This window comes from Phaseolus vulgaris, chromosome 8 (genome assembly GCF_000499845.2).
Source record: "Phaseolus vulgaris cultivar G19833 chromosome 8, P. vulgaris v2.0, whole genome shotgun sequence".
In the NCBI taxonomy this organism is placed as follows: Eukaryota; Viridiplantae; Streptophyta; class Magnoliopsida; order Fabales; family Fabaceae; genus Phaseolus; species Phaseolus vulgaris.
This window is the reverse complement of record NC_023752.2, coordinates 6,449,569-6,458,529: the sequence shown is the minus strand read 5'-3', so window position 1 is coordinate 6,458,529 and position 8,961 is coordinate 6,449,569. Positions and strand designations below refer to the sequence as shown.

General features: G+C 34.8%; 1 protein-coding gene across 1 annotated transcript in view; it reads left to right on the top strand.

Moving 5' to 3' along the window:
- Window positions 1-8,961, top strand: part of LOC137826729 (uncharacterized) — an 80,255-nt gene that overhangs the window by 33,002 nt on the left and 38,292 nt on the right. The gene's annotated exons all lie outside the window — the stretch shown is intronic.

Here is an 8,961-nt window from a genome sequence, read left to right as displayed (position 1 = left end):
GTTTACCTAGGCTTCATGAATTCACACAACATACTTAACTTCTCATTACACAGCCACCAAAACAACGCAACCGCATAAGCCACCATTATTTCATTTGTTATTTTCTACGTCACTACGAGATACTAGCTCAAATATTCTTCACAATTTTGCACCACTTATTTTCTTTTTCGAAAGGAAGACAATAATATTTTTAAGATACTTTCTCATTCTAGTTACTTTCTTAAATGATTGCAACATCATACCACTATTTCACCAAACCTAATGTTTTAGAAGTAAAGTTCTTACTGTCAGGAATGAGAAAATGGGACGAGCTCCAAAGGTCAGCTCACCATTATTTAAGTGGGATTGGTTCACTTTTTGAACCCCGTATTGGTTCGGCTAGTATAATCTGCTAACAGGCCACAAACGAGGGTAGGACAAGACGGGTTGATCCTTTTTATTTTTTACACTTTTGATGAGAATGTTTTTTTAATAAAAATTGGTGGTATTAATGTTTTATATAGAACTTTATTTAATTCATTGAATTATTGTTGATATTTATTTTGTTAGGTACTAACTTTATTTCATTAAAATATTAAAATTTATTTTAAGTTTATTGTTCTTTCTTATATTTTTATAATCCAAAAAGTTATATCAATTATTATAATAAGTAAATAAATCTAAAATTAAAAAATTTAAAAGTAACGGTTACTTAAGTATTTTTTTTGTTTTCTTAACATTTTCCTTCCAACTTTACTTTAATATTGTGTTGACTGCTGTTTTTCCTACCTGGTTTGGTTGAGGCCTCTCTTTCTCCAAGCTTTTTTGAGATGTTTGGTGCACCCTCTGGTTGCTGCTCCAAGTGGCTGGTACATGCTTGTAGAATAGGTGTTGGGTGGATGTAGTTAAGTGTACACTGTTTGGGGTTGTAATGAGGTGGGTTAAGCCACATAGTGGGGTTTTGTTTAAACCATAAGAAGGAGTAATTAAGAGATTTTGTATATAGGTTGGAATACCCTGAAATATCTTCTTTTATTAATTTATTAATTTATTCATTGCTGATTAAAAAAAACGATAAATCTCCTCGTGGTATGGTTTTTAAACAAAATTTGCATTGAATTTTTCTTAGATCTTCATCAATACATATTCCAGGCTTCCAAGCAAAGTTTAGCATTTTCCCACTTTTTTATAGCGAACGTTGTGAGGAGGGTCTGTCATTGTCAACACCAGAAGCCATTATTATGATTTGTGCAATAATAGAACTACAAAAGGAGACATAAGCAACACCAAATTGTTTGCAGAAAAGAAAAATACGGTTGTTGTGTGTTTTGGTTCGTAAAAGTAATATAAAGGAAGAAAAGAAGCAACAAACAAATACCTGAATTGGAATCAAGAAATATGTTTGCTACGTAGTTATGGCGAAACTGTGACTGTAAAACATCGTTATGTAATTACTTGGTGAAGGAGAAATGAAATCGTGTATGACCATCAGTATTTTCTAACTAACCATAAAATTGGTACACGTTGCTTGGCAAAAAAGGAGAAACTTTTTTATGTAATTATATGGGGAAACCAAGCGAGAATAGAAAGCCATTAATTAACCCCAAAACCCAAGCCATTTATAGATAATCTATAAATATTCTTGATGACACAACAAATACGAACAACGTTATCATTTAATAGTAGCCACCAGCATATGTTGATTTTATAGAAAATACACGACATCCATCGGATGATCTCCACCATATGCAGCAACTAGATACTGTCATTAGATGATTCACCACATGAAAAAAATAGACAATAAACTCATGCTGCTGATTGAACAGGGCATATCCTTTTTAGTACCAAGATGGAAGAAAAATAAGCTATTAAATGACACTAGTGCAAGAATGTAAAACAAATGCGGCTATTTTACATTTACAAATGCGGTTATAGAACCGCATTTGATCAGTACGCATTCGTAAATCGGGCATTTACAAATGCGGTCATAGGACCGCATTCATAAATCACATTTACAAATGCGGTTACTTAAAATAACCGCATTTGTATATTATTCTGAATGAGGGATGAGGGTTAGGGGTTTTGGATTTACGAATGCGGTCTTGGTAAGAACCGCATTCATAAAGCACATTTACAAATGCGGTCTTGGTAAATGACCGCATTTGTAAATAGTGTTTTTTTTTAAAGTGCAGTTTGTATTGTGCAGAAACCATATAATAATTTAATAACCTGCATAATGATCAAACCCAGCCAGACAAATACAGAAATATAGTAATCAATTAAAATCATCAAAATGTACATTTACAAGTAATCAAATTACATAAAACCACTATTGTTTACCTATGCTAGAGTTATAAAAATTTATGAAATATGTGGACCAAGAATCTCTAACATATGAAATGCCTTCCTCATTCATTGGTGTTTCTTCTGTGAATAACTGCATTGCAAAGTTGACATAAATTAGTTTTTAGATATATATATATATATATATATATATATATGTTCAAGAATTATAAAAATGATTTAACATATATAGTACCTCTTTCCAACCAGTTTTAACACCTAGTCTTATAACGGTAATCATCCATTGCATAATGTAATAGCCACACTCATAGCTTCCTGGTTGTTTATTACACTATAATTAAATAAAAAGTAATATGTTAGTATATTGATAAACAATGATAATAGAGAAAGAAAAAAATTACAAACCTTTATTCTTATCCAGTTCAAATTATTTGAATTTGATCGACCTTTTAGGATGTTATATCCACGCCATGAACTGGTTAATACAAAAAACCTCGTTAGTAGATGATTAATTAGTAACATATACAAAGTTCAGTTTTTAATGTACTTACGTATCAATGATATCCTTAAATTTTGTGGGAATCTTCTTGTGTAGGGAATAGAACCACACAACAGTCTTATCAACCATTGATAAGACAAATAACTGCCAATGATGCCTATATCATCAATGAAAAGAGTTAGTAAATATTTAAAACATGAAATAATAATAATTGATGACATATAATTAAACTTACTCATTAATATAAGGGCATAAATAAATTTGTTTTCCCTCTTTTTCCTGGGTGTTAGTGATATATGCTTGAGTCTCAGATGAGTTTGGTCCAACATGATTAGTATATGCAGGATCTAAGAATCCATACATATTTTCCTTCCCCTCAGTGATACAGACTCTATGCAAAAACCTACAAGTTTTTAGTTAAAGCATAATCAATAATAATTTAACATAAAGTAAATTGAATAATAGGTAAAGATACTTACATCATAAAAAATTGAATTATACTTATATTGAGCTCCTGTTTCCCAGATATAAATTCTGATAAGTCTGTGTTGTAAATCATCAGTGGCAGTTCAGTGTTTATTTGAAAAATGTATTATCCCACGGAACTGGAAAAGGATCATTGCCAATCTGACTAGCAATGAGACGTAGGGAAGTTATAGGATCGTCAACTTGAACCTCACGCTTCTTTTCCGGACTTGGTGGCTGAAAAGGTTTCTACAAGATAAACAACATTTGTATTAAATTATATGTAATATATAAATATAAATAAAAAATAATATAATGAAATGAAATTATTACATGAGGTTCGGGCATAGATTGAATGAGCTCTCTGGGCCAGGCAACGAATGTCTGAAATGCATCGGCCACAGTGGTTACCTCATCTGAAGGTAGTGGAACACGAGCATCAGGAAATCGTACTTTTTCAACTGTTACCTTCGCCACATCAAGGGAGAGAGGAATGTTATGTAAGGTGGTGGCGTTTTTATAGACTTTTCCAAGTGCCACCACCCGAGGAAGTTTGCCGCCCACTACCAGTAGCTCACAATCCTCCGTCTGCCCATTGATATCATCCCCTGATGTTGGAGGAGCCGCACAACTCCCCTTTGTGCTCTTGGGAGTGGGACTAACAAGGGGTTCAATCGGCTCAGCACAAACTTGTTGCGATAGAAACTCTTGTCGCATTCGATCATTCTCCTTTTTCATCTCCAGCCACATCAAATCAGTCTCCTTTCTCATCTCCTCCATTATTTCTTCACGTATCTTAGTTTTCATTTGAGTTTCGTTTTCTTTGGAGGAGGAGGATGGTTGTCGTTCTGAAACTCCAAAATATAGTTTAATTCTGACCACTTGTCCAGCTGCACGAACACGACCAGAGTGCTCAGGTCGTCCAATTGCTTCAACCAGGATATCGTGACGACCTTCAGCAACAAATTTACCGTCGGATTCCAAGAAATCCCGCAAGAGTACACAAAAATCATATTTTCAATCATTAATATAATTAATGCTTTAAAAAAATGAAAATAACAAAAATAACTTACAATTTTTTCGATGATAACCCTGGATTGCTCATAACTTGGTGCACCCGACTTTTTAATTCGGGCCCTCTTCCATTTTACATGGCGAAAAGGTAGTGATGGAGGAGAAGTGACCCCTGTTTCCACATTCTCAGACAACGTCCCCTGTTGAGATTTCTCCTTTTCCACCATCAGTGTTTGCTCAAGTTTTCGATACCCCGAACGAGACATAATGTGCGGGGTAAGATTCTTCAAAGCTATCTCTTGAGCTTTCTTCCGACGATCCTGTCATAATTGAAATAAACAAACTGAAGTAAATAAGATAAACTTATTAATGTTATATAAACAAAAAAGTTACTTCACTTACCATCCAAGCCTCATTTTCACGGCTTTCTCTAAAAAGACGCCATGTCTCTTCATCAATATGTTGGTACTTTAAACATGGATTTTTGTCTTTAAGGTCACCAAAAATGTATCTCGAAGTTAGTCTTGACTTAAAGGTACGAAATTTGAGTCCGATATTGGATATAATCTTTGATCGAAGCGGTTCCACCTCAGGAATTTCAAAGTTTGCCTGCAAAATAACATCAGCAAATTAAAATTAATCAATGAATATTAAAAAGCATTATATCAAAATGTAAAGCTTACCAGAACATCCTCCCAGATCATGTTACGGTCGACCTCTGACACCTTATCCCATGAATTAATCAGAATGGAGAGCCTCTCACGAGAAACAACTCCAAGATAGCTCATAAACTCATCTGCCTTAGGACCAAAAGCCACTCCAGTGTTGACGTCAATGTCAACACGTGTCTTCTCACCAGCAGCACATCTCAATGCGAGACGCTTCAATATAGTAGGTCCTCTGCTGCCTCGTCCGGATCGAGGTTTGATTGGGGTCTGATCGTCATCCATGTCTCTGTTAAAAAAATTAGGTAACAAACATTAGTTAATCTGCATCGGATTAAAATCTTATAAAAATAGTACATAAATATGTAAATAAAAAATGCTTATTTACAGGTTGCATGGAGGTTGAAAGTTCATATGTAAATTCCTTCACTGTGGTCTTTACGGGTTGCATGTACATCATCAACTACATCGTCATCTTTATTAATTATCTTTGGTGTGAATGAACAGGGGTCACCATTTTCAATATCATCTATGGTCTCCCCTTGTTTTTTGCCGTGTAAAACGACATACCAATGTTTTGACGTAGGATCTTTCACGTAGAAAACTTGAGATGCTTGTTGAACCATTATAAATGGCTCATCTCGATACCCTATCTTTCGAAAGTCCACTAGTGTGAATCCTGAATCATCAATTTTAACCCCACTTTTATTGTCAACCCATTTACACTTGAAAACTGGAACGGAAAACTTAGTGTAGTCAATCTCCCATATATCTTCTATAAACCCATAGTATGCCATTGATCCAAGTACTGGATTTGTATCTTTCGAATTCGAAAACTGCATTGACTCGGCTTCAAGAGTAACACCAGAATTTTGAATTGTACTCTTTTCATCCATGGACTTCGTGTAAAATATACAATTATTCACTTCGTACGCTGTACATGAGATGACATCAAACTTCAATCCAGCAGCCAACTAGGTCAAGGTCTCTGATGCCGTTGAATCCTTGAACACCTCGTCTTTAAACCAAGGCATGAAAGTTCTATTATGTTCCATCAAGACCCATTTCTCTGCTTGTCTTGGGTTATTTGCCTTCACAATGGCTTTATGAGCTTCTATGTATGGTACAACTTCATCTGTGTTATTCAATATGTACAAATGTGCTTGCAAGACTTCTGATCGAGATTTGCTTACAATATTCACACCACGTAAACATTTACTTGTAGAACGCCTGTGGTGCCATGAATTAGCTGGAACACCTATTGGATTTGCTTTTGTCATGTACTCTGAACAAAATTCAATACTTTCTTCAGCTATGTACCTTTCAATCATTGAAGCCTTTGGACGATAATGATTTTTCACATAACCTTTCAAAATTTTCATATACCGCTCAACAGGATACATCCATCTTAAGTACACTGGTCCACACAATCTAACCTCTCTGACCAGATGCACAACTAGATGAACCATGATGTCAAAAAAAGACAGAGGAAAAAACATCTCCAATTCACACAAGATAACAACAATTTCATTTTGAAGTTCATCTAGTTTTGAGGGATCAATGACTTTACAACAGATGGAAGAGAAGAATGAGCACAAATGGGTTATGGTATGTCTAACATTTTTTGGTAAGATCCCACGGATAGCTACCGGCAACAATTGTTGCATCAAGATGTGACAATCATGATACTTCAACCCAATTAACTTCAAATCTTGCATTGACACTAGGCTCTTCACATTTAAGGAATGTCCTTGTGACACTTTCACACCTTTTAGACATTGACAAAAACTAATTTTTTCATCTTTTGACATTGTGTAACAGGCTGAGGGCGAATTATGTACGCTTACCCATTTCTATGGGTGCCAACTCGTCGCGTATGTTCATCTCAATCAAATCTAAACGAGCATTTAGACCATCCTTCGTCTTCCCGTTAATGTTAAGAAGTGTACCAATTAAGCTATCACACACATTCTTTTCAACATGCATTACATCTATACAATGTCTGACTTCTAACCTCGACCAGTACGGAAGATCAAAGAAGATTGATTTCTTCTTCCAAATATTTGTCACGGATGAATTTTTTTTTTACTTACCGAAGGTGTGGTCTATGTTATTTACCTTTTCATAAACCTCAACACCGGTTAATGGAGTTGGTGGACCACTACCCTTTTGGTGTCCATTAAAGGCTTTTTTCAACCTCCGGTAAGGATGATGACTTCTAAGAAACCTCCGATGCCGAAGATATATTGTTTTCCTTCCATGTTTCAATTGTTGAGAAGCAGTGTCTTCTTCGCATATTGGACACGCTTTGTGACCCTTAACACTATAACCTGATAAGTTACCATATGCCGGAAAGTCATTGATGGTGCAAAATAACATGGCATGAAGCTTGAAAGTTTCATTAGCAAATCCGTCAAATACTTCAAAACCCTGGTCCCACATTAACTTCAAATCTTCAATTAGGGGACTTAGATAAACATCAATATCATTCCCTGGTTGTTTCGGACCGGATATCATCATAGACAACATCATGTATTTTCGCTTCATGCACAATCTAGGAGGTAAGTTGTAAATAACTAGTAATACAGGCCATGAACTGTGATTTTTACTCATATTACCAAACGGATTCATTCCGTCTGTAGCTAAACCAAGTCAGATATTTCTTGATTCTTTACCAAATTCTGGAAAGTCATCATCAAATTTCTTCCATTGAATAGAATCAGCTGGATGTCGGTACATGCCATCGCATTTCCTCTCATCTGCATGCCATCTAAGATTCTTAGCATCGTCTGGGTTTGCAAACAAACGCTTCATCCTTGGAATGATGGGAAGATACCACATAACCTTCATTGGGGGTCCATTCTTTTCCATGTCATCAATAGAATCATCATCTTTTTGTTTAAACTTATAACGTGATAACCCACACCTCGGACAACTTTTCAACAATTCAAAATCTTTCCGGTATAATATACAATCATTAGGACATGCATGTATCTTTTTGTACTCCATACCCATTGGACAAAGAATCTTTTTGGCCTCGTAATTACGATTAGGTAGACTATTTCCCTCTGGAAGCATATCCTTCAACAGCTGGAGCAATTCCGTGAAGCTTTTATCAGTCCATCCGTTTATTGCCTTCAAATTCATCAATCTTAACACTGCCGACAACCGTGTGAAGTTAGTTGATCCAGGATACAAAGGAGTCTCTGCATCTTTTGACATACTTTCATATCCATGCGCTTTTGCAAAACACTCAGCTCCCACATCACGAATCATGTCCTCCAATCGATCATCATCTCCATCATCGTGTACTGCTTCATCCATGGTAGAACCCACATATTCTTCAGTTACGGAAACACGTGGTAAATTTAATAATTCACCATGCCATCCAAGTTGTATAAGATCGAAGAAACCCATCACATAGCAGGTGTTCCCTCATGATATTCACATCCAGTATCCTTCCATTCAAACAGTTAACGCACGGACACCTGATCTTTGCTCCATCATGACCACTAATAATCGCGTTACGCTGCGCAAATTGTATAAATTCCTCTACTCCCCTTTCGTACTCATCACTTATACGAACAACATTAATCCAACCTCGATCCATTATATATTCTGGAATAGTTAGGATTTTCTAATAATTAGTATTCTATTCTATCTCACACATTTGCCGAGGGTCGAACACCCCCGGACTCAATCCAAACACGATAATTCTATTCTAAAAGTAACAATAACTAACATAACATAAAACTTTTATTAAAATGTAATTAACAACTAACTAAATATATATATATAATATAAATTTAAGAAAATACAAATTATATAATACAAATTTATATATAATAATATATAAATTAATTGTTTCCGTAACTAATTTATTAAATTATATATAAATTATAATAAACAAAAATTCAAAATACACAGAAATATATAAATTATTAGTTATTAGTTATAAATTCCAAGTTGTATTAGTTATTAATTAAATATATATTATAATACAGAAAAATAAAAATTCAAAATATTAAATAAAAA